The sequence below is a fragment of the Megalops cyprinoides genome, chromosome 23 (genome assembly GCF_013368585.1).
Source record: "Megalops cyprinoides isolate fMegCyp1 chromosome 23, fMegCyp1.pri, whole genome shotgun sequence".
NCBI lineage: Eukaryota > Metazoa > Chordata > Actinopteri > Elopiformes > Megalopidae > Megalops > Megalops cyprinoides.
This window is the reverse complement of record NC_050605.1, coordinates 3,706,286-3,733,785: the sequence shown is the minus strand read 5'-3', so window position 1 is coordinate 3,733,785 and position 27,500 is coordinate 3,706,286.

Below are 27,500 nucleotides of genomic sequence, written 5' to 3'. Positions count from 1 at the left end.
CACTCCATTCCCCTCCCCCAGCTACGGCCGTAGAGGTGGAGGCAGGCGCACGATCTCCTCTGACTCCCCCCCCCCCGCCTTGTCCCATAACACCCTCGGCTGATTGGAGAGGAGACAGGGAAAGCGCAGAGAGACCCCCCCACCCAAACGTGAAGGGTCCACTTCTTCCATGCACTGATGACCAACATGATCGACCATACACTCCTCCAATCCACTTGTGTCCAAATCAAGAGAGAGCATGAGAGGAGGACCCCTCGCTCACCATTCCACCACGAGGGGAGGCCTCACCTCTGTCCCTGGCTCTTTCCCACCTAAGAGCGGCCGTCCTGCTAACTGGAGTCGGGAAGCCGGTATCATTTGCAGGACGATTGTTGGGGATTTTTATGAATTGAGGTGCAAATTACAAACCTGCAGCCCAGCTGAGAGAGGGCATTTACTGATTTTGAACGGGCCATTTTGTACTTTGTCTAAATACGATAAAAACAGAGAGAAAAAGGCAAACAGCTAAAATGTTATTTGACAACAGCAGCATCTCAGCTAAGGCTGTGATCTGGCTTCTGGATTTTTATGTAATTTTGATTTTTTTTACCTACCACACATGAAGAAGGTTGGATATTTTAGTCTGAGTAATTTGTGTGTTCACCACAAATTAGTGGTTATCTTGATGTAGTATTCAACTGACGGTTTCTGTGCTGTGCTGTCTTATACTGAATGGATGTGTGTGTGTGTGTGTGTGTGTGTGCGCGTGCGTGTTTGTGTGTGTGAGAGAAAGTGAGGCCAACTCTCTGTGCAAGCCAAAGGCATCACACCTGAGCTTAGAGGGTGTTAAATGGCGGCTTTCATGTAATATTCCATTGTTTTAGCTTTGGCACAAAGATGTTTTTTCTCTGCTTGGTTGTCAATAGATGAAAAGGCAACCCAACGTTCATAAAAAAAAAACAAGTACAAAAAAACAACAAGTAAAAAAAAAAAAAAAAACATAGCTTTAAGAAATGGCTCCCAAAATTATTTCCTTAAGTCTCTCATATTTCTCTTGTGGGGAATCTTTCGACTGATTGTCTTTATTTATTTGTCGCTCGCTCGACACTGAAAGATGGCCAACGCTACAGTTAATAGGAAACGACCACGAAGGGTGAGCACGGCGCCCAATGTCACGTGAGGAAGCGTTGTGCTCGGGTCTGGAATTCCCCTGCAGGCTCAGGAGACAATGCACTGAAAGACGCTGCACTTTGTAATATAGAGATAAACACACCGAGGGTGACTTTATCGCCATGTGTGGACGCATTGGTATCGGCGGCGCAGTAATCCTGCGGGGGTTTTAGGAGATGCAGTGTTCGTCGCTTAAGGAGCGCGGGCGGCTCTCTCTCGTCCCTCATCGGTAAGTGACAGGCAGGGTGCGTTGGCTGTGTCATTACCGCCGCCTGAGAGCGGTCTCCCTGTAATTCTCCTGTCCCCGAGCCTGTATTAATGTGTGGCACAATGGCTGAAGGACGGCTGGAAATTGGATGAGAACAGGTTGTTTCCGAGAACGGGGTGTTTTCGCTAAGCCTCCGGAGGACGAGATAAATGCTCGGCAGAAAGATGAGCGCGCAACAGCTGGAGGAAATGGACGCGCGCAACGCGCTCTATTGCGTGCAGTCGCTCATCAGACCGTTTTGGGCCTGTTTTTTTCTGACTCTGCAGATGTGTTATAAGAGCTAACGAGCCGCTAACGTCAACAGTATGCCCTGTAACACAGAAACGCCAGTAACTGAATATATTTCAAAGCGCTCAAGTGGGCTTAAAACGTTGTCACCCTATATGTGTTCTGTATAACAACATCAAATGCCATTTTATACATAGATGGCAGGTTTAGGGTAAATTCCATCTCAATTCAATCAATTCAGGGAACAAAGTGAAATTCAATTAATGAATTCAAAATGGTCCATTGATTTCTGTGGAGATTTTTCAACCAATGAAAATAATTTCAATTAATTTCTTTGACCGAAAACACTGTTTTGATCCCTAAAACACTGCTCCTGGTCGGCCAGGAGCAACAGCAGAAATTAGCGCCACCTCCCTCTACAATGAGGGATAAGCCCCACCTTCGCTATGGCATTAGCCCCACCCCCTCTCCAACCAGGAGTGTTTTTGTTTCCATCAGCCCCGCCTCTCCACAAGTGGCACATCTCAACTAAGAAATAGTAATTGGCCCCTCCTCTTTTTACAGTGATTGAATCTACACATACTTATGACATCCTGAGTATACCATACCATTACATTTGCTTTGCAGATGCACTAATCAAGAGTAATTTACATAGCTAACATTTTTTTCACATTATCACTTAGGTGTAAATAGCTGGGTATTTACTGACCAACTGTTCAATTGCAGTTCCCTTCCAGTGAACTGAACTAGCAACCTTTGGGTTACAAACTTTCCATCTCTGAAAATACAGTCAGAACACTCTAAATGAGAAGCACATTTAGAACTCTTGTGTAATACCTATTGTAATTTAAAAATGGTTATGACCGAGTACAAAATTAGCTAGCAATCAGTGTGATTTTCTATGCAGGATCCATTATTTAGGCCTGTCGGGCCACTGAACAGAGGCAGCATAGTTGCGCTCTGTCATATGGGCTCCCACTTGATTTATAATCTTGAGTGTACTCTTGATTTCGAATTGTCATGGTAACACAACCGCACTTATTGGGTGCAGGAAAGCAGGTTAAATGTAGGAATGGAAGGCGGGTTAGAGCAAATTGTGCTGCAGTGTATTTTTGCAGAAATGTGTAGACCAGTGGGGCCACAGCCAACAATCTATCTGCACCAAGTCATCATAAGCAATTTTCAACTGTTGTCGTCATGCCTGTGAACTGATCATATGAACAGAAGTCTGCCAACACAGAACGTTACCACCATATTGAATGAGAATTGACGTCTGCTCTTACCACTGTCAAATGCCACTCTTGTCCTCTCCTCAAGTCAAAAGGTACCTCTAAGAAGCGGAACAGCATCACAACTACATTTAGGATGAAATAAACACCCAGCATACAGGATGCCATTCCTCTTCTTGCACATAGAGGGAGCTGTTGCCGTAAACTTAGTGCAGTCTATACCTCCCCTCCATTCCACCGGATCGCTTTCCCAGTGCCTTAGAGGCGTCGTGTTGGGCAACGTTAGTTAGTTTGCTGTTATCAGTGTTCTAAAAATATACTATTGCATTCTCTTAACCCCAGAGCCGTCGCAGAGTAGTCCCTTTCAGTGAATATGCTGTGTGAATTAGGTTTGGGACTGCGCTGCTTCGAAGCAGTTCATTTAGACTTCAAGGAAATTCGTAATATACTAAGAGTTCATAGCTGTGTGGTAACATGTGACATGCATTGGCAAACTCCGCAACCCAGGATGTTGGGTTGTCGTCATGCTAAACGCGGCGTTTCTCGCGAGTGGGATGGCAGGTTTAAAGCAAGAAATATAAGTATAATCCCACATAAAGTGTTTCTCCCGTCTTTTTTTTAACGTGCCGAGAAGGATGGAGCTTTATTTTAGCAATTGAAAATCGGTGTCAGTCTAACATTACGTTGTGATTCCTCCTGTTTTCCCGAAACAGTTTCAACGAGGTGAACTGAAATACAACGATAAAATACGGACTGTAAATTAGCCACAGACAGAAGGAGAGTGTAAAATTGATTTTTAACGTGAATATAAATGTATTTTCTTCTGTTATCAGAGCAACAGCGCTGTAAAGATATGTGAAGTTCAAGGTATACGTATTCCCTGGGCTTGCTGACAGCTGTATTCACAGAGAAGGCTTAGCTGACGCAGCCGTAGAAGCGTTTTGTTCATTCCCTCTCGAAAGGACTAATGTGACTTTAATTAGGAATATTTATCTCACATCTGGTAAGTTTCGTAGCATTCAGCCTTAAATCCCCGCGCAGACATTATTTAGGATCTTTATTGGATTCGCGTTATGTTCAATTTGAAAAGCAAACCTTTCTTCCTGATTTAACTAATTGTAATGTCTAGGCAAGCTTTTTAACTCGGAAAAACCTCCACAGGCCCCATCTGTTTCCCAACCCCACACATACCCCTCCCTCTCCATCAGAGTGAAAAATTAAATTCTTAAGATCGCTTTCTCCGTGTGTTCTCTGTGAATTTCCCAACCCGATTCACACAAGACTGGTGATTTCTACAATGATTTGCCTCACCGCTCAGATATTATACACTTAGACTCGAGTGAGTCTCGAAGCTGGATGCTTCAAAACAGAAATGTGTTCTCAGATCAAGGTGTTACTATTTCAGTTTGACTTTAAAATACTTCATAAACATTCTGTAATGTCAAATGGAAATGTATACAGGCAACATTTATTAAGTAAGGACATTTATAGTTGGACATAAAATGAGTGCCTAAACACACACACACGAAGGGAGGTAGTTCTTATTCAAAATAATCTTCTTCTGCTTCTCTAACTCAGTAACTACCTGGTGATACTGTCATTTCTGTTAGCATTATGTGTTACTCATGGTCTGTCATGCACTTTGATCCCAAATTCAGAGATTTGTCAGACACACTGAAAAGCCACCGCGCAGAACATGGAGGAAGTTGCACTTTTGAAACATCCACAGGCGGAGGTCAAGTTCCGCAGCCGTGCGGGCGTTTGAGTCCCCTGGAACGCTGTGGGTCGAGCCTAAATCTCTCCTCTCCTCGAGCAGAACAGATTGCACAGCCCAACCTTTTTTCTTTTTCTCATCTCTCCTCTCTTTTAAGCAGAGATGCTTTCCGTTTTCAGAAAGCAAACAGCAGAACTCAAGACTTTCTCTTCAGAAGTGATTTATTAAATGTCTGCGCTGATGTCTGTTTTCCTCCCAGAGTGGCGGATGTGATCCTGAGCTGTCTCACACGGGCACAGCACCTTGCATTTGGGGTGGACTGCTGCAGAGAACAGCTGTCTGATCCAGGAAAGGCTGGATGTTGCATTTCGTTTTCACATTTGATAGGTAGAGAATATTATATTTACAATAATAATAAAAAGATGAAGAATGATGCTTTAAACTGTGTCAGCTTTGCATGGGCCAATCCAGTCTCAAGTTATTATTTACAATTACTATTTTCTTTATTGCTCTTGATGAACTCTCTGTGTTAGACTGGATGGGACTGGGAGCCTCTTTAATTTTTTAATTAAATAAATTATATATATACACACCACACTGTTTCTGTCATTCTTGCTTTTTTCAGTAAGCATCCAGACACAACAGCATTTATAAACACAAGTGTCTGTTCTGTGTAAAAGTACCCTGTTTGTGTTTCTGCAGTGTGCAGAGAGGTGTCTGGACTTGTGAGGAGCTAGGATGAGGTGGGGTGAGGCGGGGGCTTGCCCATTCTTTCAGGAGCTCCAATAGTATGGGGTTCTGATTAAACCCCTGGATTCGCATCTTATTGATACTGAGAACCAAGGGCGGAAAGAAACGTCTCTGATTTTTCACCCCAGGATTCAAATGGCTCCAATTAAAGGGTACACCGTTAATCCACAGGTGGAGAGGTCTAGAAGTATTTGCCCCAAAACACACACCGCTGAAAGCATCCCTGCTTCTCTCTGGTGTCCCATCCCCTGTTTCTCAGTGCAGTGTGTGTGTGTGTGTGTGTGTGTGTGTGTGTGTTTGCATGCGGATTTTCTGTATGAGGTACACAGTCTTAGCAGGAGAGCACAAACACTTGAACATTTTCCTGAAGCCTATATCGCCTGAATTTTTGCATAATTTATGGCTGAATACATTTTTATTTTCTCCACCCCAAAAAGAACAGACTGATTCAAAGGCATGCTCCCATTGGGAAGATGGACCTCAAAACCATGTCGATTCGAGGGGGGTTTGACTTTGGGTGGAGAAAAAGACTCCACCTAACACTGCTGTAGCAGGATGCTGCACACAGCAGCTGCCTGCTAAAGAGCAGAAGCCTCGCTTCTTTTCATCTGACAGCGTCGCTCACGTTTCTCCGCATGTAAGTACGAGAACATGTCCCTCAGGCTTCCTGTCCTCTACGTGACTCGGTGGCCGCTACACAGAAAGGCTCTCCATACTGGTACATTACTCTGCACAGACAAATGCTCAAGACGAAGCCGACGGATGAACCAGGAGGCCGTCAGCTCTATCAAACGTGTCAGCCCCACCAGTCTCCATTTCCTCAGCAGCGCAGAAGGCTTTCAATCCTGAGCCGAGCGGGATGCAAAATCTTTCATGGGGAGAAGCTATGTATAAGTCCGTCTATCTGCAGTTTGACCTTTCCTGCCTCCATACCGCTATTAATAGTCCACATGTTCTTAAAGACACCAGCCTTAGATCCACCAGGTCATCATATGCGACTGTGACTGCTGTGTATGGGAGTCTGATGTGAGAAACGACATAATCCCTCAGTGTCGGGCCTTTGGAGTACAGGGACGAAAGACTTGAGTCTCTTAGGTAGCAGTTAGCCACCTCTGCTCATACCTTTGGATGTTGAATGTTTTCGAGATGCAAAATTTGCCTCTCGCTGCTTGTACTTCCCTGTATCACGTGCATACAGTTGTGCACACATCTACCTGTCATATACCTGCAGCCTACACTAAAATCTTGATCTCATCAGCGTAATCATATACTAATGTTTCAGGCACATCCATGAAATCATGTACTAGTCTCAATCTCATTCATGCAATCGTATAGTACTTAGTCAGTTGTATCCACAAAATCACATACAAACCTGTCAATCACATTCATGCAAACATGTACTAATCTCTCAGTCACATCCATGAACTCAAATGCTAATATCTCACTCACATCCACAAAATCATATACTAATCTGTCAATCACATCCATGCAGCTGTGGTTCAGGAGTTCTGTCAGCTTTTCGCCCTCTAGCCCAAACCCAAACGCCCTCAGCATCATTTAGTATTTCTTACTGTGAAAGTGATTAAAGCTTTGGAGACAAAGAAGAGATCAAAAGCAGTTTCACACCAGCTTAATTGGGCCCAGTATGTTTTTAATTAGCCGGGCGTGCTTTTCTCGGGGGTGAGAGATTAAGATCACCGCTCAGGCAGGTGTGGGGAACCAGAGGCCTTTGGCACGCAGAGCCGCGGAGGATCGCACACTCATTTCCGAGGAAGGGTGCCGCCGCGGCGATTGAGACGTGACGCGAGATTGAACGTGAAGCCTCGGCGCTCCGCCAGATCTATTATTCTTGAACGCGATCCGATGTAAGAGCAGCCCATCCGTCCGGACTCATTATGGAGCGCGTCACTCCCCAGGCCCATCCGCGTCAGCCCTACCAAAACCCACCCCCCCGCCCCCTGCATTACAGATGCCGCCTGTCAACTCCATGTCGGAGCCTTCCCACCTAACGCCTAACCCACCTGCCACAGTATAGATACTGTCTATCAGCTGTATGCCAGAGCTTCCTCTCTGAACCAGAGCCATCATTCAATTTTCACAGCATAGTCCCTGGCCTTGAGTAACTGATCCTATATCAGACGCATCTGGCAATTGGTCTAGAATGGCTTAATAGTTCTTTGACTCTGTAGAATCAAAGTCTGCAGTACTAGTTTCATTGCAACATTGCATCACATATTATCCTATTTAATGAAGGCTGTTAATTGAAGCAATTCAGTTGCCTCACTGAACTGTCTGCCAGCTGTGTCCCACATTGGAATCAACCTTTGGGTCACGGGCCCTGCTCCTTACCACTACTCCGCAACGAACTGAAAGTCGCCTGCCAGGAAGAGTGACATGCCTACGACGTTGTTGTGACTCAGTCGCTTGACGTAGGTAGTTAGGTTAGTTGATATGCCACATGCGCGTTTCTCCTTCTGACATTTGGTGACAGTGTGTGCTCAGTCTGCTGCGGTTGTCACCTCCTCCCGTGTTGTCCCTTCTTCCACGTCACTTGTGATTACTTGATTACTCCCCCCCCCCCCCCCCCCCCCCCTTCGTATTGACCTGCTAAACTAAGGCGGCCCAACCTGTCCCTCGTCTTCTGATACAAACAGAGGCCGCGAGTCCCCCGCCACCCCACGCACCCACCATCCTACCCCCCCTCCCCCACACTGTGTGTCTGTCCGCGGGTATCGATTTGTGATGTTAGCGAGATCAGTTTATTCACTCTCGCCCCAACAGCACGGGACCTCTGGAAGGCTCATTGATTTTGTGTTTTTTTTTTTTTTTAGAATAAACAGCATCTCTGGAGCAGAAGTGAATCTGGCATACAGGCTGACAGACTGGCCTTGCGGTGGAGGGGAGAGAGAGAGAGAGAGAGAGAGAGAGAGAGAGAGAAAGGAGGAGAGTCTGTCAATGGGAGGAAGTGTGAAAGAGGGAAGACATGAAGGGGAGGGGGGTGGAGACTTTCTGAATGGAGGGAGAGTGATATGGGGGGGGGGGGGGGGTAGGAGCAGGAGAGTTCACATGAATTGCAAATCCTGATGTTGAATAGGTGCCAGTATTTGATTTTTATTCCTTTTTTCTCGGCCCAACAGTTGTAATCAAGGTTTATTTTTCAACCTGTACCAAAACAATTCGGTGGTTGTTGAAGTTGTCTCTACATTATGGGCCATTACTCACTGCATGTGTGACATTATTGTGATATGACAACTTAACAGAACTATGGGTTTTGCCAATAGTATGCGCAGATAGCTTGCTGTATGACGGTGATCCAATGGTGATCCATTGAATTTGGAATCTAACAGCTTATATTTCTAGTGACGCAGTGACATGTGACACATTAAAATGCACTTTTACCATTCATGATGTCACTGCCAGTAAAAGTGTTCATGCTGACACATGAGAGCTCCCTCTTCATCAAGGCGGTGCAAAAGTAAATCACCCTCCTTGCAGAGCGAAGAAATCTCTGAGAAAGGTTTATCATTGAGCATTTAGGGGCAGCTTAGCAACAGATTGTAAACAGCTCAATCAAGTTGTATTGCAAGAAATGTAATCAAATACACTACAGCAAAGTGTCAGCTAGTGTCACATAGCAATGGTGCTTTCCAGAATTTAACATACAGGTCTGGTGTGGTTCAGCATCCATTCTGTGTGTTGCTATTGGATGTATTTTTCAGTAGATGGATTAAAATGAGTGTTACGGATGCAGTGGTTAACAGGCTTAATTTTTGAAAGAGATGGAGTGAAAAAATTAGTCAAGTAGTTGACTTTGTTTTGAGGCAAAGACATTCTCATAGGTTTAACAACCAGGCGGCGATTTAAGAAAGACAAAAACCTGCAGAGCCGTTCAATCCAAAATGGGTCAAGAATCTTCACCTTGAATGGCTAAACGTGTTAAAGCCGATTCTTCTGTTCAAAGAGACTCTGACTGTAAGAATTTTTGTTGGTGTGTGTGATAAGTTCAGACTTCTCAATTATTTCAACCTTAAGATAAATGACACATGTTGCCGGATACTTGGTTGAAATGACACGTGTTGCCGGATACTTGGTTGTTTCAGAACAGTGGAAAACTGTAACTGAAAAAAAAACAGTGTTACAGAAATAATATATCTTGTAATGGAGTTAACTGCACAATTTTCATTGTAAGGATTAAAAATTATTTCAAATCTATGGATGTCTTATGAATTGCATTAATTTTGCATATTTTCTTATTCCACTGAACATTCATGTTGCTAAATTCAGAGCCCTCGCTTAATACCTGCAGATTCGGGACCATATTGCCCTGTGTATTTTAATACATTGTACTACATTGTTTTTCAGTCTACAGAGTGGTCAGTTTTAGTTTGGGTTAAACTGACTGCTTTGTAGGTGCATACTATTGCTTCCAGGCATTGACCTGGCTTCTTTGACGGCTGCTGAGTTCTGACATAAAAACAACATTTTAACTGCCCAATTCATGTATTTTACCCGTCCAGTTTGCACACCTTACCTGTTACCTGCCAATCACACATATTACATATCCAGTCCAAACATCTTTCCTGTCTGAGTCATATATCTTACCTGTCTAGTTCACACGTCTTCTCTGTTCCATTCAAACATCTCGTCTAGCACATTTTGACATCTAACCTGTCCGATTTGCGCATTTTACCTGTCAAATTCACACATCTTACCTTTGCCAATCACATGTTTTATGTGCTAAATTCAGACATCTTACCTGTACCAATTACACATCTTACCTGGTCAATTCACACACTTTGCCTGTCCATTCATCTTTGCCGTCTGGTTCACATGTCCTACCTCTCATATTCTGTCATCGTGTGTGTCCCATTCACACATCTTGTCACCAAGGTGATACTACTATATATACATCAAAGAGATCAAGAGGGGAAAGGACCACCTTTGGTAATATCAAAACTAACACAGTGACATCACAAATAATTGGCTTCAATGCTCTTACCTGTTAGCCAGAATAATTATCTTGCTGCCACTGCTTCCTAGGTGGCTACATGGTCAAGATCACTTGTGACACTGCTGAAATTTTCTAGCCAAGACCAACAGGTACACCCTCCAGTCTAAAGTGGTCTACCACCACATGCTATGCTAAATAATAAGATAACAATGACAACACAATATTGTTTTCCTTTTGCTGAATACCATCCGGTTTAGGTATTCCCCTCTGACATAATAATAGATAATGCAAGGCTTACAGACTACTTATATGAAATGTGCATAGAAGTTTCTGTCATTGTGTGTAATTCTGTGGATGCTAACTGCATAAGGGGGACAAGTTGGTTCTAAAATTTCCCACTGATGTTCCCGGTTAGCTAATCTAATTTTTAAAATATTTAACACAGAAGTGGCAGAAATAAACAGATAGAATTTCAGAGTGAAAGAAAAAACTGTCTGGAGAAACATTTGTGACATGTTTTTCTTCTTTCCAGTCTCTTTATTCAGGTTAATTTTGTTCGAGTTGAGACCCTGAACATGTAGAAATCGACCTTTGTGGTGAGCGACAGAATTTGTTTTGTTTGTAAGGCAATAGCTGTCAGGGAAAGCGCAGAGCTCGCTGTCACGCTGTAAGACTGATTTTTCTCTGTTGAGCTGGTTGGAACTGCTGTTGGATTCAAGCAAAACTGCCCCTCCAACACTGCCACCCAAAGTGAGGAAAACCACCTTCACCACCACCAGTGAAAACAAATGGAACTGTATCGAATACCAGTACCCAAAATAAGCAGTATTCTGTCTAAAACCAAAACAACCACACAAAACAAGGAAAACTGCCTCCAGCACCATCCAAAGCAACCCATATCCTTTCCAATATCACAAACATCCCCCTCAGCAAGAAAGCAAGCTACCTCCAACACTTCTACCCAAAATGAAGAGACTTGCCCCCAAAATTACTGCAAAAAAATAATTGTTACAACAACCACCCAAAACAAGAAGAAACCCCTCCAGTTTTAGGACAACACAACACCCAACCCTGCTGTCTAACAATACAAATAATAATGTGGCTGTATAACCGAGGCATTAGATTTAAGAGATTTAGAAGGAAAGGGCGTGACCCCTCACTGCCCTTGTCATTCCTCTTTTTTCTCTCTCACGCTGTTTAAGCAGCTGAAGCCTCCAGGGAACTCGTCATTTTGTGCTCTGTGAAAAAAAGGAGAGGAAAAGTTTGTTTTTCTTTTTTTCCGCACCATGAGTCCTTCTGTCGCTAATCGCAAAAGAAAATGTGACTGAGCTTCGTGTTAAGTCCCTCGGCCCGATAAAGGTTCCCAAAAAATAATGATGGGGGATTTGGGGGGGGGGGGGGGCATGCGAATGAGTAAGTTGATGTAATAAGCGGTGATCGGAGCCGATGGCTACGCGGCTGATGTCACTGTCTGTGAGGTTTAGACGGGCCCCCGCACGTGCGTCGGGGTGGTGACAGTGCTGCGCTCATTTGGGTCAGAGTGGTGACCTGTTTCAGCCACCCTCTCCCACCCCCTTTTGTCTGATGGCCTTTTGTTGTTTGTGGGACAGCCTTCTACCATGGGGTGGTTCCTCTTCTGCCCTTATACAATAAAATACAGCGATCACTTTGTCAATAAACATTCCTCCAGTGTGTATGAAAATGTGAAAAGCAGAGGTTAATTGAAAGAAAGTTGGAGATGTACACACAGACATCAAAAGCAGGGGAGAAGGTTTTGGGAAGTGGGAGGGGCAACAGCTCCCGAATTGATATTTAAAAGAAAGGGAGAAATCCCTCCATCTGCCATCCCCTCTCTTGCTCAAGATGTGCCTCTGGAGGAAGGGATATGTCTTTTATGCTGTCCTGTGTGCTTATAAAAAGGGGTGTCTTTGCTGTGTGTGTTTTCTGAATGATCGGACTCAGTGAAATGGGTCTGCCAGGGACGGCGATACAGGACAGTGAGCACTGTGATGACTTGGCTGTGAATCGTGTGTTCTCATGGTAATGAATTGTGCCTGGTTACAGTAATGGCATGGCATGATAATTTGCCAACATACTCACATACTCTGGTCTTGATGCCCCCCCCCCCAAAAAAAAAGTGGTAACAAGAATAGCACTCATTCTGCTGTTTTACACTTTTTTGGCATCCCCCCCCTTTTCACTCAACTTTATTAGTTGCCAATCATGCATTATGCATTTAGGCTTGTGACCATCGCAGTAACAGCTGCCAAACCTACACTGGAACGTGGGAGCAGGTTCCTGCAATCCTTGGTGATGTAGATGATGTCATTGATGAATAATGTTATTTGTTGAAGACTTCCATCATAGTACTTGGTACTACATAGTGCATCATAATACTTGGTACTACATAGTACAAAAAGGGTTATATTTACATGCTCCCTTTACTATGTATGTTTGTGTTTATCTTTAAGAAAAGCAACTGACTCATTGAGAGAATAATTATAATAACTATAAAATACTATAATTGTGCCCTGCACCAAGGTCTTCCAGTTTAATCTTAAATGAGTTTAAAACCTGTGCTTATTCATCATTTTGTGCCTTTATAAAATGACATCAAGAGTAGCTGAATTTTCTCAGGCAAAAAAGGAACCAAAGAAACCAAAAGTAGCCAACACTTTGAAAGTCAGCATTTCATCTGGTTGGGAAAAACAGTGAATTATTTCAAAATGATGGTTGGGTTTGGTTTACAATTGTGTCATATGGGCTTTAGCTGTTCCTTGGCTGGAATCCCACACCTTAAAAGAACGGTTTCAACTCCCCCTCTCTCCCTCTCACCCACACACACACACACACATTTTATCTGTGTGAGGGTGGATCAATGCGAGAAATCGAATACGATTTACAGTGTGGGCTGTTAGCTGTCTGAAGCGTGACGTGAGCACTGGCAAAATGGCTTGCCAGTTGCATTACTACAAGTATGGCAGCCCAGTTCTTGCATGCATTTGGCCAGTAGGTTTCATCAGTGGGACCATCATCATAATATTATCATCATGCCTGATAAACTACAATACGTACTGATTTTGAATGTTGCCAGGTGGAATGTGGTTGCACCATCTAGTTTTTAATTGAAAATGCTTTATGTTTATGGATTAATATACTGTTGTGCAACCAGTCTTTTTGGTGGATTAATTGGAGGTTTTCTGCATGGGAAAAATGCAAAATACCCATCCCTGCTGTGCCTGTCATAAGATCCTGATAGTTTTCCATTTCCACAATGATCCATTTGATGTAGTTGTACCGTGGCCTTATTTAATAATCTCTTGGAGGCAATACTGGGCCTCTATCCATAAGATATGCTCTGCTTTGACTGCTCTGAATTAGGGCGAATTCCTCTGGTCTCGTCTTAAAAACCACTCGGAGACGCTCTCTATTTTTATCCGTGAGCTGAAATGGAGATTTTAATTGGTAGCAAGGGCATATATCTCGACATGGCGAAACGGAGGTCCGGCTCTCAGGCGCGGAGACAAAGACGGGATGTGACCCAGTGGAGAGCAGCACATTATTTAAATGTGATCGGCTCATCCGGCCGCAGAGTTTTTTTCAGGGAGCTCGAGCGGAGATGGGCTCTGACCTGAAAGGCTTGTCGCTGACGTTTAACTTTTTGTTTCATCTGGCCATTGAGGGGGAAAAAAATATCACAAAATAGATTTTTTTTTTCGAAATGACATTTTTTGGTAGAATGTCACAGCCGCGTTTGCGTCTAGGCTGTGTGGCGCAGGGGTCCAAGGTCCACACGGGGACGACCTCTCGGAGAGTGTGGGGGGTGCGGATTCAAACAGTGGGGCGTCCAACCAGAGCAGAAATGTTATGGTCAAAGCGAATGAACTCGCCTGGACTGAATCGGAGCGAGCTGCTCACTGTTCAGGCCAACACAGTGACCGCTGAGAGTTGGAGAGACGGTGCCTGTTTCACCTAGCACCCAGCTTCAAGTGTTCACACTCTCATTCTGCGTTGAGGGGAAGAGATGACACCATGAATCTGAGGCAAATGAGTGAGTATTTGAACCAAGTGGAAAAAATAACCCCTCTATTTAACAACATCCCAGGCTGCGCATTTAATGTAGTTCATCCTTTTTAAGATCTGAAGGCATTTTTTAATGATGCCATCTCTAAATCAGGAACAAGGAGGTGACCAGGAGTGAACAGAGGACAGTGGAGCAGCAGTGTAGCATAGTAGTGAAGTGTAGAGTAACCGAAATGTTGTTGGTTCAATTCCCCGCAGGGGCTCTGCCGTTGTACCCTTGGGCAAGGTCCTTAACCCAGAATTGCCTCAGTAAATATCCAGCTCTATAATTGGATAACATTGTAAAAAAAATTTAAACTGTAATTAATGTAAGTTGCTCTGGATAAGAGTGTCTGCTAAATGCCAATAATGTAATGTAATGAAGTCATATACAGTATATGTGGATAGCTTATTATAAAATCTGCCCAGTATATTACACCAGCAATCACTGAGACAAAGAGGTCAAAGCTACTGCCGACCTACAAGAGGTAATCACAGATATGCTGGGTTTTCCCTGCCAAAGGGCTCTTTATATAAGGGGGAAACGTCTCACTTTTCGCAGGGATAACATCCATTTAAAGGGTATGTCACAGCGTGCCCTGGGGAGGGCACAGATGCTGCGCTCCAAACGGCAGCCCCCAGGTAACGTGTCGCATACTCCATTAAACAATTTCCCCTTTAAGACTCGGAACCCCTCCGTCGTTTTCACAACTAATATCTTTTTGAATTAGAATTGTGACAGGTTATCATAATCCAATTTCAGAGACAATTGCACAGGGTATGTCGCGCCGCGAAAGGATCTGGATCGGGATTGGATTTGCACTCCATGGATTTGGATAACGGAGGAAAATAATTAAAGTTTGCGTCTGGAAATATCTTTTTGTTTTATTGAAAAGGACTGGGTTGAATTTGCCTTCATATATTTCACAGGCAACCAATCCAAGACTGTAAACAAGATGCGGGGTCTCACAATAGAAGCTGATATTCACTAACTCTGCCAATATATGAAATGTCAGTTTTCCAAATAACTTCAGGCCTCTGTGCCTTTTTGTTTTATTTTTAGATGAAAAGTTTCAGATGTGGAAAAATTATTAAGATGTGGTGATTTGCACCTCGTTCCCCTTTAAAGTAAAACTGAGACACGTTGTCAAAACATCTGAGCATCTGAGATATTTTTTTGCGAAGTGTCTCAGTTTTGAGCTGTTGTCATGTTCTTGGTGTATTCTTAGAAACATTGGCTGATGTTGTGAGTGCTGTGTCAAAGCTTTGCGCCCGTGAAATTAGAGTTGAATTGATTGCGCATGCCTTGGCGGTGCTAGCAGATTTTTAGGACCGAGCAGGTGAGGGTCTCGCTCTGGTGGAAGACTCTTGCGCATTTTCATCAAATGTCACTGTAGTTGATGTCAGGATTTAAGGTTCATGGCTGCAGGGGGGAGGTCAGGGGTGGGAGGCAGTTACTTGATTGGTTGATTTGCTTTATAACCTTCACCTGTGTTGAAAATAGCATATTACTATGTAGCAACTTGTATTTGTGTTAAATAGGATTGTCTATATTGCGCCCGTCAGGTACAATGCTTGATGGACTTCATAGACTGTCCTCAGAGCACATTCTGGTTCTGTCCTTTGTCAAGCCCCCACAAACATGCTGATGTGTGTGGACAGGTGTCGGAGATGTGCCACGTTGCTGCGGTGACCTCCACGCGGAATAGCTGCGTTCCTGTTGAAGCCACATGTCACCTGACATGCAGCGGGCCCAGCAGGTCTGGCTGTCACATTCAGATTGTTGAACTGTGAATAACGCTACAATTTATGGCGGCCAAACCATTTTTTTTTTTATATCAAAGCCAGCCTTTTTATATCAAAGAGACATGCAGAGTTCCTGCCGTTCCTTCTGCCCTGTGACATGGTGTGTGTTAGGTGAACAAAGTGAGATAACTTGCCAGCGCACACACACAGTGATACATCACAGTGTCACAGAAGACTGGTGTTGTTACAGTAGATGTTCCAATAAAACTGCTCTCTGTGCCAGGATCTGCCTGTTAACCTGACAGAGTGCAGAGATTTCTCCTTTATCATCTGCTTTCTTGTGCTTCGGTTCAGCGTTCTCTGTTAGTCTAGCAGTGCAGAGGTACAAATATTTCCACTGTACCTCCTGGTAAATCCATATTATGTGTTTTGATTTGTTGGGAGAAGGGAGAGCAGGACACAGGCAATAGTCCAGACTCCAGCCCCACTGAGGGGGACAGCGAGTGTCAGAGCTGTTACTATTCTACAGTGTACTGTTACTACAGTGTAGCAGTACACTGTTGGTGGTGATATTACTATTCACCTTACTCTATAACAGTACACAGTCAGCGCTGGTATTACTATTACTCCCTAAAATGTGAACGTACACAATCAGGGCTGATATTACTTTCCCCCCTACCCTGTAAAGATGCACAGTCAGGGTTGATATTGGTTGGATATTCCCCCTGCACTACACTGTTACACGTGGAAAAGCAGCACAAATTAATTGATACCTTTGTCAGGTTTGCCTGTTTCCATAGTTTGAGTTTAAATGTAGATCCATTCAGCAAAAGCCACTGTACCATTATGGTGCAGACACAAATGAAGGCTTTTAATGATGTTTGCAACCTTTCCGAGCCCTTTCAACGGCTCTTTGGTACGAACCAAGGGATCCGAGCCATTCTTTCTATCATTGCAGCCAAATTTCACAGCCTGCCCTAAATTCACTTAGTGTAGCATAGTGGTTAAGGAGCAGGTGTTGTAACCAAAAGGTTGCTAGTTTGATCCTGAGTGAGAGAGAGAGGAAGAATTCCCCCCTTTTTGTTCCACGGTGGTGATGTTCCAAAGCACAGATGCAGAATGACATTAGGTCTGGTAATATGATTAATTTCTGATCATTACCATATCATTATATGATATGATTATTTCGCAGATAAACCTACTAACCTCTGCCCCCTAAAAAAGAAAAAAGAACGATGAAAGGAACGGAGCTTCGGCTCCCTTCAAAGAGCCGTTATTCCCATCACTAACATTGCCTTTCCCTTTCTCCTCTGAAGGATCCATCATGGATGTATACTGCAGCCTCTGATTGGCCCAGGTCTGCAACCTAACTTCAATTAAGCCAATCAACTCACGCTGATTTGTGTTTCCATCCTGTGCTGAGGGCCTAGGTGTGTCTGAGTTTTAGAGCAGTCATTATGATGTCTTCATACTCAAGGCTGTTGAAAGTGTTTAACAGTGCATATTATATTTCTTCTTTTGACTTTTCTGTGTATGCTTATTTACAATGCAGTTTATTTTATTTACTTTTCCCTCCCGTTACTTAAAAATCTTTTCTTTGTGCAGCGGAATGTTCACTGGCTTTGATTTTCGCATCATTGTCAGCCCGGCAGAGATAATGTGGCCTAATTTAACAAAATTGTTCCTCGCTGCTTATTTCAAGTTAATTTTTTTAAGGAACAGCAGCCTTTTGAAATTGCCACAGAAGAATAAAGCTGCCAATTTAAATGATGGAAACATGAATAAAGATGCGTCTGATGAGACTTTAATCTCCAGCCGCGCGGCTGGCTATTCTTTAAATAACCAGGAGGGGAAAAAATGACCATCATAAATATGTTTCTGGTTTCCTAACCAGGCGAAACAACAAAGTTAGTAGGAGAACATTAGCCCGCATCGATCGCGTCTGGTCGATAGACTAAAGCAGACGGAGCCCTTTTCTCTCATTTAGGGACATAAAAATTTCCTTGTCAAACGTCTCGCGGGGGTCTGCTTGAAAGCATTAACACAAATTATTGCGCGGCATTAAAAGGGCCACATCAATTTCTGCCCATGGCATCATTACCGCGGCGATGAAAAGCAGTAAAGCGTCCGCTGCGTGCCGCGACCGCGGGTCCGCGAGCAGCCTATTATCCACGAGCTGATTTAGAGCCTGCTGCTGCAGAAATCCGCTAATTGTCTTAGGGACATTTCAGATGTCTCCGCATGTATACTTACACACAGACACATATACACACACGCTCACTTACATACACATATATACACTCATATACATGCACACACAAGCACAAAAGTATATTCTCTCACCCACACACATAAACACACATGTACTCAAGCACGCGTGCAAACATAGAAACACATAATCACACACAAACATACACACACATTCATTGTCTTTCTCTCCCTCTCACTTACACACACACACACACACACACACACACACACACATGCATACATACTCACTCATATATATATATATATATATATATATATATACATACATGCAAAAAGATGGACACAACATTACAGTAAACATGCTCACACATACATGGACAGAAACATACACACAAATACAGTCATGCACAAAAGCAGAAAACACGCTCACACACAGAAACACACACGTGTAAGCCCATGCAGATACAAGCTGAGGCTTTATACTGCATGTGGAGAATGTTGTTGCTATGATGCTCTTTCCATGTCCAGAAGCCTGCTTTCCTCATGAGTTTCAGACAAATGGGGGAGTGTCTTTCAGAAACGCTTCTGATTATCACTGTTATCCTGTGGGAAGATCTGATCTCCTGTTTACATTTCTGATACAATAATCAGCACAGAAGCGCCCCAGCTGAGATGTCTGACTATATTGTGAAACCAGATCTGCTATCAGTAACACTATAAGGATATAATTATCTGTCTGCGGACCAGTGTTAAAACAAAAGCAATTAAACACATCAAACCATTTGTTTGCCACGCTGCAGATCGGGGGGCCCTAAGTGTAAAGGGATTAATATAGCTCTGATCTGTACTCTGTATTACATTCCTGCCTCCCTCCGCATTAATTACATTGTAATTTTCAGTGGGAGGAGCCTCCCCTGGTTAATGTGCTGTGGGGGCAAAAATCAATCCTCTCATTTTATTTTCCAATTTCATCATTGGCAGGGCTGTTTAAGCCTCGTCTTCTGGTTTAATAATCACAGCCTCAAACAATAACATGTGACTGACCGCATACCTTGTTTGCGAAACACCTATTGATTTTTTTTGTCCTTTTTATGGTGGTGTGCAAACTATGTTGTTGATGGCGGTGTATCTTTCAGTGTCGTGGATTAATGCCTAAATCACAGCAACATGCAAGCCAACTGTTGCACTACTGGTGTTGGGAGTGCCATCGGCACGGTTGGCATTTTATCTGACCTCTTTGCCCTCTTGTGCCAAACACCTAAGGCTTGGTGGAGCTGGGCTTTGGTCAGTGTGTAGTGTGTAGGAAGGCAATCCTTGGGCAAACCAGGCTGCAGGGGGCATTCTTCCCCTCTGGGCCAAGCAAACCCAATTCCCCAGCGTGGTGATGGGGACACTATGCTGTGGGAGGTCCCGTCCTTGGGATGCAATGGAAAGGGGAACGAATGTGTCCGTTCGTTTCTGTCGGTTTCAGAGAGAGGCCTCTCTGTAAAGGAGAGCCCCCTGTCCATCATTGGCTGATCCCCAGTCAGTGGGAGGAGCCTGTGATGACAGAGCTTGGGGGTGGGTGAGTTGCCTTTATCTGTGAGGGGTGTATGTATGGTTTTGTGTGTGTCTATGTGGAGAGGCAGAGAAAAAAACAAGGAGAAATGGAGACCTGCTTGTGTTGCAGATAATCTCTTCCACTGAACACACTGTACTTATGTAAGTATGCCTTATGGTGCATTCATATTTCCTTCAGCAGCAATTAACAGCCATAACAACTTGTCATAAGCATTCATAAACTTTATGATCAGCATGCAACCAATGACATGAGACTCAAATGAGAGGAAACTGAATTTAGGTCATAATATTTATGTATGCTTATTATTATGTTTATGATTACTTGTCTTCTGAGTACTACTATGTTATGACTGCTGGACGTGATCGTAAGTCCAAGTAAAGTTTTCATGTTGGTGTACTTGTTTATAGTCTCTGAGTGATCACACACGTTTGTAAATGAGAATGATCATATTGCTCATATTTACCAGTACCCCTTACAAAAGCCACCAGGGAAGATTCATAAAGAGTTAACATTTTTGGAGAGTTGCTACAGATGTAGTTGCAACTGTATGTACTCATTGGCACTCTAAAACTCCCAGAAGCGCCACGCTAGCACCATCAATTGCAGCATAGGATGACAGGAGGGGAAGGTGGAATTCGCCTCTTAGAAGAAGATTCTAGAGGCTTGGCCTAAGCACGTGTTCAAACACGTCTGCCTAAGCCGCCTTAAACATGGCCCCGTCCCCGAATGGCCCGGCGAGGATGTCCCGCCGTGACTCAACGCCACGGAGGCGGGGGAACGCAAGCGGCGGAGCCGGTGGCCACTGCAGCGGTCAGACGAGAGAGGGCCTAAAGGTGAGGGCGGCTCCAGCTCGGCCTCTGTGCGTCAGCGTTACTCATCCAGCTCAACGCTGAGTGAACCCACAAGCTTCGTATTCGAGAGCAGTGCCAGGCACCTGCAGACCCACGCATGATTCTACGCAGCAGTAGCTGCAGCCTGGACCGGAGTGAGTCGCGGAGCAAAGGGCCAGGAGATTGTCCCTCCACACCTGTCAGCGTGTCTGTTGGTCTATCTGTCAGTTTCTGCCCATTTTCCTGTCTGTTTGTGTTTGATTATGAACAGGGCTGAAAAAAATCTGAGGATGGACTTGGGTAAAACTTGATAAAATGCGTTGGGGACAAAAAAGGATTGATTTTAGGGCTGCCACAAGGTGTGCTGAGGGTGGTAGAGGCATGCGCTCTGGCAAGGGCCCCTTCTGTGTGTATATGAATGGTTTCTGTGCATGAGTGGTCTGTGTATGTGTGTGAGAGAGAGGTACGTGTGTGATGTGTTTTTGTGTGTGGGATTGGTGTGTTATCGATAGTGTGTGTTTGTGTGGATTTGTTCTTGTGGGTATAAGTAGTGTGAGACTGATTGTGTGTGTGTGTGTGTGTGTGTGCATGTGTGCGTGTGTATGTATGCGCGCACATGTGTGTGGATTTATTCTTGAGGGTATGAGTGAAGGTGAGAATGTAGGTGTGTGTTCGGATGTGTGCGAACATGCCTGAAACTACACTTTGGCAGCGTCTTCTTGTTTGGATGGTTTCAGACAGTTAACAAGCTGAACAGCATCGGATTTCTTGAATCGATCCTCCTTCACACAGACCAATTGTGTCTGTGTGTGTGTATGTGTGACTGAGAGAGATACAGTGCAACTGTTACTGCAGATATATTCCTCTTTGTTCACATCCGAGCCGCTCCCAGCATTCTAGCCACAGTCTGTGCTCTTGAGTGTGGGAAGAATGCGTGGTGTTCCAGTTTTCCTTGGAACCAGTCTTTTGGCAGAAGGGACCGTAGGCGATGGGGGGAGCTCCAAAATCTCCGCTCTTGTCCCCGTGGTGCTCGTGGAAGCGCTTCTGAGCTCATCTGCGGAGAATCTGGGAATGTCTCTGAGCTGCCGGTGCGGCTCGATGCCAAACTATCTCCACATGTCCACTGTGGGCCACAGCGTAATAGCATTGACCGTGTGCCATGCTGGGGTGAAAGGGATTATTTTTAACCACTGTCACTGAATAAGATCTTTCTTTCTGGCAATGCACCAATTGAATTGAATTGAATTGAATTGAATTGAATTGAATTGAATTGAATTGAATTGAACCGAACTGAACTGAACCGAACCGAACTGAACCGAACTGAACTGAACTGAACCGAACTGAACTGAACTGAATTGAATTGAATTGAATTGAATTGCACTGAATTGAATTGAATTAAGATGAATTGAACTGAACTGAACTATACTGTGCTGCACTGCACTGAACTGCATTGAAATGCACTGAACTGAACCGCACTGCATTGAACTGAATTGAATTGCATTGCACTTAATTAAACTCAATCACATTGCATTGCATTGAATTCAGTCAAGTGGAGGTGAACTGAGTTAATTTCAGTCCAGTCCAATTCTCTTCCAATCCACTAAACTAAATTTAATTCAGCCTGTTCCTGCACTGCACACTACACGCTTGCTCAGAAACCCAGCGACCCCCATGGTGGGACCAACGTTAGGTCACAGCTGGGGATCCACAAAGCAGCAGACACCCGCTCCTCCATCTGAAGGGAAGAGGGATTGGGGGGTGCTTGGATCAGCAGCAAGCTCATCTCTCTGCTTTAGCACAGCACAGAGGAAGACATCATCCCTGGCACACAGGTACACAGAGCCTGCATGCTTTCACTTCAGTCGCGACTGCACCCATTCAGGGAGGAATTTCGGTCCCCCCCCCCCTCCTCGGGCCCAGCAGGAGGGCGGAGAGCAGTTCTCACTGCGCAGATGGCATCCCGCTTGAAGGATAATGGCACTTTGTCACAGAGAGGAGAAGGGGGTGGGGGAAGAGATGGGGGTGGGGTACCGGCGCTTGCTGCCAGCACCCCAGGCCGTTCCGCTCCTTCTGTGATGTCACAATCGGCGCCACGCAGGGGGGTCTGACGCCACGCACCCATGCAGCAATGTGCTAATTGGCTTGGCAGCAGACTCTCTTTCATCATCCCCACCACACGTGTGCACATGCACGCACACACGCTTCCTCCAATAAATGAATCTCCTTTTTATTGCATTAAAACACATCTCAATGCACCCGACAAGATGCGCTAAAGTAAATCAACAATGTTACACATTACAATTTAGCACCAACGCTCATGGTTACCATAAAGAGGATGTGTAAATACATTGAACAAAGGAAGCACCTTTTTTACAGTTTTTTACAACCGTTTACACACTTAGGTCAATACCATGCCCTCTTTTTTCAAGACTCTTAACACAGTGTGCTTAACAACCATGCATATGAGCACATCAGTTTAATCTTTTGTGCAAAACAACCACCAAAACACTTATAACTATAGCAAATGTTCTCTCCCAGGAAGACTACTTTGTCACTCAAAGCACAATGAACTAAAAAACACAAACAACTTGAGGCATTGCAAATTGCATATATAATGTGTTGCTGTATCCTCCAGTTTGGCATAGATTACTGTAGTGTTCCATTGCAAAAAAATGAAAAAAAAGAATGACACCTCTTTAGAGTACATATTGTAATACCAAATAAATAATTCTAAAATGCTGCAATATGTTTCATTACAGCAACATACTAAAATGTCTGTGTTACTGTATAGGCCTACTACAGCACAACAAAAAGCATGCAGGTGTTATTCATTCTCAGTGCAGTATGTTACAAACACCAACACATGATACTGTATACCACAGTAATACCACTAGAAGTCTACTGTAGCCATAATGCTGATCCATCCTGTCCTCTATATTTGGTGTCAAACTTTTACATGTACGAACTTCACATTTGCGATAACTCCTTTGCCTTGAATCTTGGAGATACGTAAATCTCTAGGATATCTTACTGTATCCAACCCTACAATCATCCACAAATATTGCAAGCCAAGCAGCTGAAGAAACCTTTGATCCGTTGGTTTGCCTCTCACAAGAGATGTCATGATTGAGTGTGGTAAATATACAGTAAACTGTAAATGAATGTGTGTTTTATCAGAAACCAAGAATAACAATTACTCTGTAATGTAAAACAATATATGATAAAGAAACAAATCATAAAAGCAACAGTATTCTTCAGTGGGCTTTACTGTATTTTTCCATTTGTTCTCACAGTGCAATTTACTGTAGTACAGAAAAGAAAAATACATTACAATCAATTACTCTAACAAAAAAATGTCTTAGAGTAATTAGAGAATACACAGTACAAGTTAGAGAATACACGGTACAAGGTACAAATTGCATAACTTACTGTGTTGTGAAAAATCTCAAAGAAAATGCGCGTATGTGCTGTGTTGTTCAAAATCACATTAGATAGCTTGCCTGGACGTATTGATGCGTGAGTTCCTTGACACGCTCAGAGTTCCTCTCAAAGGGGACAGTGTACCACTGTTTCATCCTGATCTGATGTTTCTGTAGCACTCTTGAAATGGTTGTAGTGCTAACATTCTCAATGTTTGAAAATATGTTGCTGTCTGCGATTATGTTGTTGCATATTTCTCTTAGCCTGATGCTGTTGTTGGCAATGACCATCTCAACTATTGCATCCTCCTGTTGAGGCATAAATATTCTTCCCCTTCCCCCTGTGGGAGGTAACCGCTGGGTCCTACAGTATTGTGTCAAAGACAAATGTGTACTGATACATCAGTTGTAGAGTTTGTAGAGACCAGACCTGATTCTCAAATCACAGTACTACTGTAATATACATACCAATCAGATACCTTCAGTCAGAATGCTGTGAATACTCTGTAGTACCTGTTGGTTTGCCTGAAAATCCTCACTATCGATGCCACTGTGGATCTAGGAAAGTTTGGTTGAACCCTCAGACCTGCTTCCCTCAGGGACAGACCATGATTTACTGCATGATCGATTATTGTGGCTCTGATTTCATCAGTCACTCGACCTATCATGGCGGCGTGCATGAAAGCAGCGGCTTTGTGCTCCTCTTACTGGTGCCTTTTCTTGCTATTTTGCAACTCCGTTGTGCTTGCCAATGACAATAAAGTTCTTGAACTTGAACGTCTTGCTCTTCCGCGAGTACTCACATAGGCTAAAGAAAGCAAATGCCAATCCAAAACTGGCCCCTTTTGTATATGTGGTAACGAAGCACATACAAAATACCTGGGTAGGTCTTTAGCTGAAATGGCAACCAGGTGTTTTTTTATATAGTTTTATATTTCTGTACAAATGCATCACATCACATTGCCCACAGTGTTTCAAATGTGTGTAAGAGTTTGAGCTTTATGTTAACTGCTTTGAAAGCGTTTTCTAATTGTATGCAAAATATGTTGAAGTTACAGAGTTTTTCTTTTGTTTGACATTGATTGAGAAGAAAATCCATGAAATCTGAAACAAGTACACATTGAATGCAACACTTACTAACATACTTCATCCAAAAGTGACTCATGCTGCCATAACTATAGCAAATGCTCTGTCCCAGCAAGACTACTTTGTCACTCAAAATACAATGGACTAAAAAACAGAAACAACTTGAAGCATTGCAAAATGCACATATTATGTGTTGCCATATCTTCTTGCATAGATTAGTGCTGCATTGCAAAGATTAAAGTTTACAGTACATATTGTAATACCAAACAAATAAATCTGAAATGCTGCAATATGCCTCATGACAGCTCTATGCTACTTCTGAGGTATACTATAGTACAACAAAAAATCTGCAGATGCTTTTCATTTCTAGTACAGTAAGTGAAACAACAACACATGATACTACCACTAGAAGTCTGCTGTAGCCCTAATGCTGATCCATGGTGTCCTCTGTATTTTGGGACAAATTTTTACAAATTTCACATTTACTGAAACATCCTTCCTTGCCTTGAACCTTTAGAAAAAAAATCTTTAGCATATTTTATCCACCCCTACAATCCCCCATGACCCATAAATATTTGAAGCCAAGCATCTATCATGACACCAAGAACAAACTTTTTGATCTGTTGTTTTGCCTGTCACAATACTGTAGATACCATTATTGAGTGTAGTAAATTTACTGTAGTTGCATTCTTGGGTCACTTTCTCTCATTGATAGCCCATGACTTACATATACAGCAGTAATAGTGGAAAAATCTCTTCAGCGTCAACTACATCTCTATTTTGTCTATATACGTGCACATTTCAATGCAAATATGACCACTTTTGTATAGATGGTAACAAGGCTGCAAGTAAAAAACTGAATAAACTTTCTGCTAAAATCAGAATAATCTCTCTTATTCCAAGCGTATAGTTTCATTTGTCTGTCAAAATGCAGCATATTTCCATCTACAGTGATCAGTCTACTGATATGGTGAATGTGTTAAGTGTTTTGAAAAAGTGGACATGGTATTGAGACGTGAAAATGATTGTAAAAAACTGTAATACTGTAGCATTTTTGGTGATTTGAAAAAAATCTCTCCTTGTGTCATTTTATTGATATGTATTCAATATTTCTACTGAATGCATTACAAAAATGTGTCTCAGAGTCCCACTTAACAATGGAATTAATAATCAAGCAAAAACCTGTCATAGATTAAGAAAATGTGTGATATCTGTTCCGTTTATGATTTTGAGCATAATGTGAATGAAGTATGCATTCCCCATTGAGCTTGACCTTTTGACCATGCGCCACTGTAGCCCTTTGTCCATGAACTGGGGTTGAGTCTTCCCCCGACAGTCCAAACTGGACCTGACCAGATCACACAACCCCCTACGAGACTCCACTCGCCTCCCTCTGGTACGAGGCCTGGAACAGAAACCTCTCCTTGACCCTCTGTAGGACATGAGGCAGAGCTCTCTGCGTCTGTGCTGTAGGAGGCAAAATACATTCATCTCCACTTTCTGTTTCATAGGTTAGTGGTGTAGACACGAAGGGAGGCTCAACTGAAGCCTCAAAACAAATCTCAGCTAGCCTGAATGTACAATATATTGCATAAATCTACTGAATAGCCCTAGTCTGAATAGCCCCTGTTCATGAAATATAGCATGAAAATCATAACTAGGCTTTATATATGATATACAGCATGAGAATGGTGAACAGGCTTTATACATGATATACAGCATGAGAATGCTGAATAACCCTCATGTATGATATGTAGCATGAGACATGAATGGCAAAAGGCTCTTCCATTTACTGTGTCCTCATTTACAGTCCAGCCGTGGCAATCCAAGGCTGTAGCTGTGTTGGGAGCTGGCGAGGGGCGGTGTGTGTGGGGAGCAGGGGGTGATGGGACGGTGTCATCGTGAGCAAGGCGTCACTTCACTCCGGGGAGCTGTATCGCCAACGGCGAAAGGCCGCGCTCCATTCATCTTAATGGCAGCGCGCAGAGCCTCGAAGGTCACTATCGTGTCCTGCGGGTGACGATAAGAGCAACGGGGGGGACAGGGGGGCATCAGTGATAACGGAGGGCAAGCAGCAACTCTCTCTCTCTCCCTCTCTTGATCCTCTCTCTCTTTCTCTCTCTCTCTCTCTCTCTCTCTGTTTCTCTCTCGTCCACTCTGTGATTGTTTTAAAGCCACAGTGTGTCACCAGCTGATGTCCCGCCTATATATCTGGCAGTGAGGAGGTAGAGGAGTGCCATCTTTCCTCCCTCAGGGGTGAGGGAGAGAAGCTCTTGAAGGTACAGAGGTGGCAAGA